This window comes from Mastomys coucha, unplaced genomic scaffold, assembly GCF_008632895.1.
Source record: "Mastomys coucha isolate ucsf_1 unplaced genomic scaffold, UCSF_Mcou_1 pScaffold4, whole genome shotgun sequence".
Lineage (NCBI taxonomy): Eukaryota > Metazoa > Chordata > Mammalia > Rodentia > Muridae > Mastomys > Mastomys coucha.
In genome coordinates this window covers 34,881,569-34,894,815 of record NW_022196910.1, presented here as the reverse complement: position 1 = coordinate 34,894,815, position 13,247 = coordinate 34,881,569, and positions in this window count along the sequence as shown.

The following is a 13,247-nucleotide window of genomic DNA, read 5'->3' as shown; positions in this document are numbered from 1 at the left end:
ATGCCTAAACATGCTAAAAAAGACTGGCCTGGAATGCCAGGGCCAGTAAGCAGGAGGGGTGGGGTGGGATGGTGAGCGGGGGGTGGGGGTGTGGGGGGTGAGGGGGTGGGAGTGGGGGTTGGGGGTAGGGGGTCAGGGGGTGGGAAACGTAGGGGGGACAGGGGATTGTTTATTTTATTTTATTTTGGAGGGGAACCTGGGAAAATTGATATTGTAAATAAAGAAAACATCTAATAAAAAAAAAAAGATTATGGCTCCAAACCCCAAATGGCAATGTAGCTGACAATATTGTAGATGACAGGTTGTAACCACCTCAGGGTGGATGGACTCTGACGCAATAAATTTTATTTGGCATTCCTAAGAAACCTTGTAAAGTAGGTTTCTGTTTGCCAGGGAAAGCAATTGCCTTTTTATCTGCCCACTACGCCCACTGTCTCTGCAAAGGGCTTCTAGTTCTCTATTAACTCAAACAAACTTGCAAGGGATCAAAGGCCCACACCACTTCCTCTTCCTCTCCTTCCTCTCGTGGCAACATAACCCCTAACAACTGCCAAGAGTCTCCCACCGTTCTTGCTGGAGAGGTAGCCATGGCTGCTCTGAATTGCCCCAAATAACTTTCTATTCACTCGTGGGGCTATTTGGTAGTTTACTGCTCCTTTGCTTACACCTACAAAGCCACCTATAGAAATTTAACCCTAAGCTAGGCTACTCGATCTGTTTCTTTTTTCAACTTTCATAAGATGACAAGATCTCACTTGCAACGTCCCTCATCGCCTCCACTTCCCTCCTCTGTGTGTACTGAACACAATTCCACTGGAATGTTTGGGGACTTGCCTCCCACTCCTCCCCCTGCAGTTTCGTTTCGTGTCTCCATGGAGACTTTTCACTCAATCCAACCCGGGGAGACAAGAGTTGTGGGTGGGGAAAGCATAATAACCAGGGAAGAGCCAGAGCTCAAAGAGCAGGAGGAAGGGGCAGAGGGTAAGTGGGACCTGGATTACGCTCTGTGCATGGCGCAGCAGATCCTGAACTTCCCCTGCACAGGGTCGGGGTTAGGGCAGACAGAGTGGCCTCAAGGCTGCAAGCATCTCAGTTGTGCAAGCCTTGGGCTTTGACAAGCTAACCCTTCAGCCCTTTCCTTCTTGCTTGAAGGGTTCCTGTCCACCTTGGCATCAACCCATGGAAATTCCTAGTCATCTCACCATTTGCCTTCCACTCACTACAGTTAGAAAAACTGGACTTGAGAAGAGCCAGTCTGTCTCTCACCACCAGAGGGGTAAACATTGTGACTTACAGTTAATCAGTCTTCACCATAAGAGACAGCAAGCTCTCTCCACTCTGGCTTTCCAGTCCTTCCAGCATATGCCCTTAACATTGTAATTTACAGGGGGCGAATAAGCAGAGAGAGAGCAGCATTCTTACATCAGTTGGCTAGTAAAGCGAGATGTGTGAAAGCTTCGTGGTTTTTGTGGAAGGGTCTAGGATTTGATGGTTAGCTATTTCTTTTTAACTGAAGTGTGTTTTCTCTAAGGCAAACACCTGCTTCATAGGAACGGAAGAGGATTTTGTAGGGAGAAACTTGCTTTAGGGTGCTGATTTGAATGGATTCTAGGGACCTCTTTTTAACCAAAGAGCATTTGAAATTTAAAAATAAGTATGTAAAGCACAGGCTCTCTCTCTCTGACTCTCTCCCTCTCCCTCTCCTGCTCCCTCTCTCTCTCTCCCCCTCTGTCTCTCTCTGTTTCTCTCTCTCTCCCCCCTCTCCTTCTCTCTCTGTCTCCCTCACTCTCTCCTTCCCTTTTCCTCCCTCTTTCCCTCCCCCTCTCTCTTTTTTATGGTTTGAATTTTGTTTGTTCCTTCCCTCCTTTGCTTTCTTTCTTTCTCTTTCTTTCTTTCTTTCTCTCTCTCTCTCTCTCTCTCTCTCTCTCTCTCTCTCTCTCTCTTTCTTTCTTGAGACTTTGACACAGAGTCTTATTTTACAGCTGATAGCTCAGGTGGACATTTTATAAAAATAGAGTGTAACATGAAACATGGCTTGCCACACAAGCCCTTGGCTGAAAATATTTTTAGAGTAAATTGAGTTGAAACTACCCTACATGTTTGTCTACTTAAGTTTCAATTTTATCAACAACATTTGAAATATTTTTTCTAACAATGGAGTCATTTTAAAATGTGAGGAATTACCCCATGCTGCAGCAGCAGTGTGTAGGTGTTCTCATTGCTCATCTAGTGAGGTTAAATAGTTTTGCACAATGAGATGTAATTTTGTGTAATTGCCTGGTAATTCATTTTATTTCTAACACTTTCTTCATATTCAATTAAAACGATTTCTAGAAGCAAATTATTTTCCTATTTGTTGGAAAGTACCGAAGCTTCCAATTTTACTAGATAGAGAGTATTATTTATCAGGTACTCATTGACATCTGTACATTCACCAGGATGAACAATATATCTAAATCAAAAAGACAGAATATTGAATTCTCTCTCTCTCTCTCTCTCTCTCTCTCTCTCTCTCTCTCTCTCTCTCTCTCTCACACACACACACACACACACACACACACACACACACACACACACAGGTTAAAGATGTCAAAAACTGGTCACCTTTGCTCTGAATGCAGGATGACCCCAGTATACTGGCATTAAAAAACCTCATACAATTTGCAGCAATCTCCCTCCTGATTCTTCTCGAGTGGGGGACCCACGCTGAATCATGGTGCATTGGCTGGGAAGGGGTCCTACACTCATGGAACCAGTGACTGGAGATCGGAGGATTGCCCACTCGGGAGATTGCGCGCACTAGCAATCTCCCTTGTTTTGAGATTCATATGTTGCAGAAATGTACAGCCTCGGTGAATTCCTTCATCAGACGTGCTAAACTGGTCTGCTTGAACTCCTGGTGTCCTGAACTTCAGTCTGATCCAGTCAACAAATAGACATCAGAAGACTAATTCTGTTTTTCCTCCCCCCACCTATATCTCAACACCCCCATTCAGCTTGAAGAAGTTCTGAAGAGTCTTCAACCCAGTTCCCTGGTCTTTGGGGGTGGAGAGGGTTGTTGATAGGTTGTCTTTTTAGGAAATGTAAAATGGTCATATTTAAAATAGGGAAAAGTAGCCAGATTTAATTGTATAGCTATAATCTCATATAATAGAAAGCCTTATGATTTGTTATTGAGTTAAAGTCACATGTTCCTATTTGGTACAGAATTCATTTTGATACAAAATCAAAGTTATCTTTGGTAAAAGGACCTTCTGATAATATTTACCCTGAACTGAAAATGATTTGATTGGTGCATAGATAATTTAAACTGGAAGCATTGTGTGACTAGAATTTGGTCAGGTATTTGAGTATTTCTTCAGATACACAGCTTATTCCCAGAAAGTTTGCTTTAATATTTATATTATTAGTTTTGAGTTTTGTAACCTATGTTTGTAGTAGTAATTGGTAAAAGTTGAGGCTTGTATTATAAACCATTCACGTCTTAAACTAGTATGCAAGAAATGAGTAAGAGCTTTTAAATTGAGAATTTGTTGTTAAGATTAGGTGTACAATAGTGTTCTTATTGACTGAGAGGTGTAGCTAATACAATTCTGTTGTGCATACATCAAGACCAAAAGATGAAGTTTTCTATATTCACTTAAGAGATTTCTGGTTTCAGTAAGAGTTGTCTGTAGGCTTATAAGTAATTCTTTTATTTCCCTAGTAGACAGGGCTTAGACCCAGTCCTTCTTTTACTGCTATTATAGACAGATCTGAGGTGTTTAGACCTGTGAGTTTAGGGCCAAATTAACAGATTCATGGCTCTGAGCTTATTGTTAGGGTGATTTCAAGATTTTAATTAAAAATAACTGAGAGTAGTTCACAGACAATAGTCCAGATCACTTTATATAGATAGTTGGTCTTCAAAAACATCAGAAATCCACATAATGTGACATTTGATATTATTTATTCATTTGGCTAGAGACTTGTCTGCTCTGGATAGCACCCCTTTCTCAGACTCAAAGAAGAAATTGAGCATCATTGGAGTTGCTCCAGTTGTGACGGGATAGCCACTAGGCAAAAGTTGCCTCAGATGATACTGTCCAAAAAGGACACACTTACAGGCCTAACACAGCTTGTATCTGCCGAGACAGAGCAGGCAAGTCCTTAATGTTCCTGTTTTCAGACATTCACAGGCCAGATTGCTGAAGATTGATACTCCAAAGTTTTGAAGTAAGGACTGTCCAGGTGTCCAGCAGTCTCTATCAATTGTCAATATTTTTGGAAGCTCTGTTAGGCTTCCCATATATTCTCTATTATTCAGTCATTCCTGGATTTCTGATGGAGTTGAAAGACTACAAAAGTTAAAAGAGATGCAAGACAAGTTGTTAAGGGAACTAGTGCAAATAGCTGAGAGAGTGTTTTATAACAGAAAAATAGAGAAAGAAAAAGGAATGTTGCAGAAGGACTGTAAAAGGGCATAGTGAAGAGATAGGATGTTTAGAAAAAGGTCTTTAAAGATGGTGTCTAGTAAACAAAGTGGGGACAAATGGCGAGCAGTTTGGAGACAAAAAGAAGAAAAAAGTCAGGAAGAATAAGAGGCTAGAGAGCTGAGAGAGATAAGACAGGAAAGAAGAGAAGCTAGGAAGCTTGAGAGCCTAGTAAGATAGTACCTGGCAACAGAAGAGAATTCCTTGCTAAAGACCAGCGTGCGTACTGCAAGGAAGAGGGGCATTGGGCAAGAGATTGCCCTAAAAGGCCTTTGCGTGGGTCAGATCCCACAAACCCATCAACATTTGTGTAATAGTTCACACCCTCTGATAAAGAATCTAGCTGGGTACTTCCTCCCACCCTTAGACAGCTAGTGGGCCTGTGCTTCAGGGATTATAACCTGTATAAGTTTAGAGATTCTAAATAACAATTATGACTTTTGTGTTCGGGTCCAGATAGTGCCTAGATTGCTGTACCACTCTTATGAAGATGTACTCAATTACTGGGATCCTGAGTCTAGAGACATAGTAAGACACAAAAGAGAGTTAGGGGTTACCCTGGCAGATATGTTGGGACTGGGCTTAGGGACTGCAGGGGCAGCTACAGGAGCATCTGCTATTTCCTTGCAGCATATGGCTTATGGAGAGTTTAGAGCTGCCATTGATTTAGATATAGAGAAAATAAAAAAGACTTTGACTGACCTCCAAGAATTCCTGACCTCCCTCTCAGAAGTGGTCCTTCAGTACAGGAGAAGATTTTTCTTGCTATTCCTTAAATAAGGAGGTCTGTGTTTTGCACTGAGAAATTGAGCTCAAGGTAAGAGCTGGTTTGAAAGTTGGTTTAATTCCTCCCCTTGCTTCACAACTTTGGTCTTTACACTTCTAGGACCACTGATTATACTCATATTATTATGTACTTTTGGCCCCTGCATTTTAAATTGCTTGGTTGCCTTCATTAGATAGCATTTCGGTACAGTACAGACTATGATGTTGAGGTAACGATATCTTATCAGGGAGTGAACCAAGATGAGATGCAGCAGTATAGCACATAATCTCAAGATTGAGATATTCCCAAGAAAGAGGGAGTAAATAAGGGCACCTCATAAAAATACCAAGGAGCAAGGAATGTCCAGCCTAAAGACAGAGCTTCAGAAAGGTTTACAGAGCAAACACCCATCCCCAAGAAATGCCCAGTTCCAGGAAACATCCCCGGGGAGGTGGATCTCCTCCCTACTCCCCCTATGCACAATAGGTATCTCCCCCTCACTTGGGGCATAAAGGTCAATGAGAACAAAAGACAATGGGCTCCACCAATGAGAGATAACCAACTCATGCTATAAACCTATGTACTGGGAAGGTATAAAAAGTGTGTGCTTTTGTTCCTGGTCGTCGCCTTTGCTGTAAATGCAGGACTACCCCAGTATACTGGCAATAAAAACCTCATGCAATTTGCAGCGAAAAAAAAAAGATGTCAAATACTTTAGTTTCGAAGCTAAATATATGCATGTTTGATTAAACTAAGCCTACTTGACTTTCCAGGTAGAGAATCAATTATTATACTACTCCAGTGACACTCTGTTATTAAGACAAGACATTTTGTAGTGTGTCCCTTTGACAGTAATTAACCAACAGTCAAGATGCAATTGACTTTTCACCTGGAAAAATAGGGGATGCATTAAAGGGAAATAGTTAATATCAGGTTCAATTCATAAGAACATTTTCTTGTGTTAGGTATTGCATCTATGTATACATATAAATGGCACATGTCTCCATTTCTTACAAATATGGGCTTCCTAAGCAGGGAAGAGATCAAAATTTGGTAAAAGGCGCGGTGGATGAAGCATTTCAAGGTTGGTTGTTGGACTGTGATAAACAGGGGTTTGTGTCTGTGGAGACTCAATCCAGCAACACTGTGGTTGCTCCTCAAGTCTTTGATGCTCAAGTTCCTAATATAAAATGACATGATATTTGCACATACCCTGTATGTATACTGTTATATACTTTAAATCAGGTCTAGACTATTTAGAATATCTAATACAGTATAAATGTTATGCAATACTGCATTGATTTTGATTTGAGACTTATTGAGTTCACACATATGGAACCCAGGGATCTAGAGGGCTGGCTGAGTGTCGGTCTCTTGAAACTGAAGTCTTTTGTTTGTTTGTTTGTTTGTGAGTTTTGTAATTTAAGAACCTATGTCACGTCAAATTCTTTAATTTATTGAAATAAACTGAAGACAGAAAATGACTCAAAGACTCTGCACCCAAATGACACATTATGTGACTCATCTGTGATTGCTCTCATAGGTATTGGAAGTCGAATGGTGTTTTGCAGGAGGTGGGGAGAGCAGAGAAGGAGAGATGGGGAAGGATTTACTGATGGGTACCAAGTTGCAATCAAGTAGGAATAAAGTAGTGTCTGCCTTATAGGAAAGTGTCCACAGACAGTAGTTATGCACTGCATTCTCCAAAAGATCCAACACAGGACTTTGAGTTTTTTCACCCAAGAGAAGTGACAAATGTTTGAGGCAGACACATCTAACCTGATTATGCAATGGACACATGTAATGACATAATGAATATCTCATAGATAGTCAATAGATGACAATTCTTGTGTAGTAATGTATCAATTAAATGCAAATTCAAAGAAAACAGTAACTAGCCAGCTATTCTCCTCTACTTTCTAAAAGAATAAAGAATAGCTAACTAATATTTTCATGATATCTTATGAGTTATTTTTAATAAAGTACCTTTTCTCTCTTATCCATAACAATACACAAGAATGTTCTCAAGAGCTCCTGAGATGTAGAGCTGGGACAACATTGAAGTAAGTACTAACTTGAACTGATGCACACATCTCCTCCAAATTGGATGCTGTCTCCAGTCTTTCTTACTACACATCATATAAAAATAAAAAAATAAAATTAAAAATTAAGCAGTTATTCCTACTTTTTTCCTAAAAGGTGAACACTTTTGAAACCAGAAAAACAAGAATAGAATTCTTTGCATGATTGTCTTTTATTTAAAAATATAAGAAAAATAAATCTACAGTTCAGTTCCCTCTAGAAAGGAAAACATCTGGGTCTTGTAATAGTGGAGTTATAATTGCACACTAATTCTGCACACGTAATTCCAGAAGCCAATTTAAAACGGTTCTAATTGGTGACAATTCATTTCCTACTTGATTAATACAAGCATTAACATTTTTATTGGTTTAGGAGATGTAAGAGTAAAATAAACAGAAAGTTAGGGGTTGCACTGTTAAAAATACATAGGTTAATAAGGATAGTTTCATGACATTATACTGATGTACTGATCTCTGACATGATACATTTTGGTAGGTTCATGTTCACAGGGAAAAATAACCATTGTCAATTACCAGTGTCAGTATGTTAGGAAAGATATCCCAGTCACATTGTAACTGTCACAAATTTTTCACAATTTGTAGACATTACTAAAAAAATAAAAAGAAAGGATATTTGTATTTTCACATCTTAGGTCAAGCAATAACATGGACTGCTTTTAATGACGTACAGGTCAGTAAAGTGCTATTGTGATAAATGAAACTTCTGTCTATGTTCATTCATTTGCCTGTTAGTCCTGACTTCATTAATTCAATAAATGTTTCTTTACTATTTCATAGACTAGACACAGCTTATACTTCTGTAGACTACTTTTGTTAGCCTCTTGGGTAGGCATCAGATTCTTGGGCTAATTATGTTTTAATGTGGTCTTCCATTGATCGGTCCAGGATTCATATGCATGAAATCATCTTGTCCATTTCATGACTTCCAACCTTATCCAACTCAAATCATTACTAATTCAGTGTCCTCCTATGAGCTTCACAAATGCTCACTATCTTCTTCTTCTTCTTCTTCTTCTTCTTCTTCTTCTTCTTCTTCTTCTTCTTCTTCTTCTTCTTCTTCTCCTCCTCCTCCTCCTCTTCCTCCTCCTCCTCCTCCTCCTCCTCCTTCTTCTTCCTAATTTTGTTTTTTTGAGACAGGGTTTCTCTGTATAGCCCTGGCTGTCCTGGAACTCACTCTGTAGACCAGGCTGGTCTCGAACTCAGAAATCTGCCTGCCTCTGTCTCCTAAGTGCTGGGATTAAAGGCATGCACCACCACTGCCCAGCTGCTCATTATATTTTTAATAAATGGGTGGTCTTTCCCACAGATACGTCAGCATTGTAAAGCTGAGTGTGTAATGTCCCTCCCCTCAACCCTATTCCACTTCCTGTATTTGTCACGTTTTCTACAACTATAATAATATAACCCAATGCGGACATTTGTTCTCTCTTATTCTTTTCTTGCTATACACCTAAGGCGTGATGCCTTGTCTTTTTTAATGAAAAGACATAGAAAGAGCTGAAGGTTTTGTTTAGCATCAGTGAAGTGAGGCTTGTGTGAGGCATATTTCTCCAGTTTTCTAGAAGTGTGGAATGACTCACAAACTCTCATCTGGTCAGCGGTTTGCTGAAAAAACCCAACCCCTAGCACAGTCACCAAAGCCAGTTGGCTCTCTTCATGATCATGTTCCTTTTCTAACACTCTGCTTTCCGTCAGAGGATCACCCCCGTGTAACAGACAGAGAAACTAAGTTGTTCAGAGAAACCTGTTGTGGTTGTCACAGGTGGGCTTGGGTGGGCGAGCATGGGTGGGTGATGATATAAATATCACTTCATTCGAGTCCCTGAAGTAATATTAGATTTGAAGAATAAGTTGGCACATTTCAATTAGCTCTATTTAACTTCTCTTGCAATGTGGTGAGGTGACCTCTAGGGGGCAGTCTCATCATAGGCGTTTCGGGAAAATTCACTTCCAGTACAGCACGGGATGTTTGGAATCTTGTGTAGATCACAATTGCTAATCTATCATGTAACGAATCTTTATCTTTATACATTTTAATATAACACTGTATTCATAGAATGTAAAACATTACTTTTCAGGAAAAGTCATAGCCTAACAGTAGTGTGCATCCATACTGAATATACTCTATGTATTAACTTTATTAATAAAGAATTTCACCATCTAAAATGTGTACACTCTAAAGCTTAGCCAGGAGGGATCACAACCCTTTCTGTGTATATCCATAGTGCACGTCCTATATTCATTGGGAATATGTGACATTCTTTGAAAATACCATTAAGTCTGGTTAATGGTTATCAAAAACAAAAGCCAAGTTTCATGTACCAAACACTAAGGAAAATATTTGCCTAGCTAGATAGCGTGTATTTTATCTTCTTGGGATTTTGACAAAACACCCTTCAATTGCCAAAAGGCTGGTTGTAAACCTTACATACTTTTGGAAGGTGCTTTCTTTTCTGATGGCAGATGCACTGGAAGGAAATATTCCCAGGTGTGTAATGGTGGAGCAAAGAGAAGCACGCGAGGATCGGTCTGTGTGCTCACTTTTTGGGTCCTCTGCTGCGTGTATTGACTGTAGTCTGATATACAAGAGTTGTGTCCAAGATTTAGGAATCCATTACTGCTTTACTCTCTAAAGGTTGAAGGGGGGAAAACACCTCATTCACACAGTGAGTTGTTTATAGTATTGGGGACTGTGGTAGGTTCCAGAGACAGAACGATGAGAAGGACAGAATTTCAAAGACACAAAGCAACTCCTCAGAGTGCTAATGCTGCATGAGAATCTCCGTCATGTGGGTTTCACCCCGATTCTCGGGAGCACAGAGAAACAGCAACTAACCCAGTGCCGGGAGCCAGGGGTATTACTGAAGACTTCATGCACGGCATGCTGGATCACAACGAAAGAGAAGGAGGCAGCCAACAGTTGGGGATAGGAAGGGAGACGGATGCTGCAAACAGAAAAGGGCCCCAAATAGTCAGGGAGCCAGGAGGGCTTCATAAGACACTGGTGTGGGAACACTCAGGACCAGTGTCTAGGTCAGTGTGCAGGCAGAGCCTAGGAAGATGAAGTTAAGCATAGAACACAAAATGCTTCGAAAAGTACATTTTATTCACTAAAACTTTACTGTGGAGGTTCATGGAGTTTCTGAGACCTTAGAAAAAGATTCAACTCCTTGTCCTAAAAATCCATGCAAACTCTGTGACCTATTTCAGGGACCGTCCTCGATCTCTGTGTATGTGAGATTCAGTGTTGTTTCTGGTAAGCCTTACTTTATAGTAAACGTTTACGTACACTTCAAAAGTCACCTTCATAACAACAAAGGTCTGAAGTTATTTCATTCTGGGAATTTTGTTGGATACGTCTTCTAGTTGGTTTTACTGTTATTCTCTGGTAATTTTATATAGTAATCAATTCAAACATTTGGTTATAAAGGTGACATTGTGATGTGGGGGGGAGCAGACTAGGTATCCTGCTTTGAACCACAGTTTCTTGAGAAGTTTAGTTGTGTAGCAGAGGCTGGCCTCAAACTCGTGATCCCCCTGCATCTTCCTCCTTCAGCCAATCCTACCTGTGTGCACCTCCACACCTGCCAACTGTGTTGCTTATACTGATAAAGAAATGAACTAACATCTGTATAGATTCAATATCATTTTTCTGAAACTAAGTGATTATTAGAAATGCAATCAATTCTTTGAAGGTTATTTAAAGAAAAGTATTGAACAATACAAAAATCATATAACTGCTCTTATACGCAGGAGCTCATGATTTATTGTTTGGTCTGAGAACGAGAGAAAGCTCAGCAGGATATGAAATGAAGCAATAGAACTATAAGAAAGATATTAACAATTTCATGAGAATTTTGTGGTCACAAAACCCACAAGACTTATTATTCAGGTAAACTGGATAAGGAAATATGTTGAATTACCCTCTTCAGTTTTTACAATAAAACACAAAGAAGATTCTCCACTGATTCTCTTCCTGAATGATGCACAACCCTCTGATTTCTTATCTGTTTCTAACTAAGGTTCTCAACCTTACTAATGCTGTGATCCTTTAATGCTGTTCCTCATGTTGTGGTGACCCCCAACCATAAAATTACTTTTGTTGCTACTTCATACCTGTAATTTGGCTGTTGTTGCAAATTGTTATGTAAATATCCGATATGCTGGATATCTAAAGTGTGACCTCCATGAAAGGCTGGGTCATTTTGGCCTCCCCAAGGATCCACGACCCACGGGTTAAGAGCCACTGCCTTAGGTAACCTTCAACTTTAAGCCTTTGGATGAGTATTTCTTTAGTTCTAATGCTCCTCTTCCAGAATGTCATGTGGGCCTAGCCCCCTTACCTCCCTAAACACTTTGCTAAAAACTCTATTTCTTTTTCCATGAACACTTGTCCTCAAATTTCTACTTAATAAGATGGCTTACTCCCTCTGAACACCATTGTTCTGACACTCATTCTGTCTTAGCATTTTCTTTAGGACTTACGTGTAAAATACTATATAATGTACTCTTTTTGTTTTATGCATTATTTATTATCAGTTTCCACACATTAGAATATAAATGTCACAGATAGAAGTATTTCTTGTAGATGCATTTTGCCACTGTGGAGGAGTGATGGCTAAAGAGAGTGTGCACATACATAGCTAATAAAAGAATGACTCATTTCAAACAATGGGGTTTTGCTTTGATGATACTCTTTAAGATGCTGAGTTTGCCAAGAACTTGAGGGTTTATCGTCCAGCTTTCTTGAAATCATGATGTTTATATTTAGTCTTGCTAATAAATGTACCACATAATAAGATGTTTTTCTCCTAATTTGACTCTTTATTGAAGTACTCTAGCCCATATAGCTTCTGAATAAAGACAGAGAAACTTGATAATTTTATTAACAAATCGTAAGCCTAAACTGAACAGGTTCTGAGCTATTCTAACCTACCTCTGAGCCATGGGCCCCATGTTGCTTGCCAACTTAATTTTGCTCTGTTTGCTGTGCTCCACATGTGTCCTTGAGGCAATTTCCTCTTGGCCACATGCTCATGGTTCATTCTGCCTCATGGTGGTCATCTTCTACGTTTTTTCTTCTCCTCATCCCTACCTGAGTCCCCCTACTTGACCACAAGTCCTGCCTCCCTCTATTTCTTGCCCAGCCATAGGCTCTAGTCTTTTATTAGCTAAGCAGAGATTATTGGGGAGCATTCTATACAGCACACTGATCAATACGATGCTCATGTCTATGTAACATGATCTTGGTGCACAGAACACAGCATCTAAATAGACAGAGAGAAATATGTTTTTGTAGATGCATTTTGCAACTGAAGAAGAGTGTGGCTAAAGCTCACAAGACCAACTCCAAAAAGTCTTTACAAAATATATCCATATATGGATTTGTTAAGTTTACTTTAAACTTCAATTAATATTGAATTGGGATATTTTTGTTCAACACCTTGAAAAATGGTAACAAGCCAAGATGCTTTCATCTTTTCATCTGTTTCTGTAAAGCAGGAGGAATGGGCAATTGTGCAGAGATATCCAGGCATCAGATCTTAAGATTGGGACTGCCAGTGCTTTGGGGAGTTTTCTTAGAGATGGGGAAACCATTGACAGTCTTTCAGTGGTAGACAGTGAAATGGAACACACTATTGGTTATTTGTTTACACAATTGGTACACAGCTTCTTGGATCCATTCTTTTTTTTTTTTTTTAAATTGGTCCAGCAATCTCTTCCTAAAGCATCACTATTTGACTTGACTTTTGTTTCAAAATATTCCCTCTCTCTCTCTCTCTCTCTCTCTCTCTCTCTCTTTCTCTCTCTCTTTCTCTCTCTGTGCACGTATGTGTGTATGTATATATATATGTATACATGTACTTATACATGTATACATATATAAATGTACACATATATATGTAT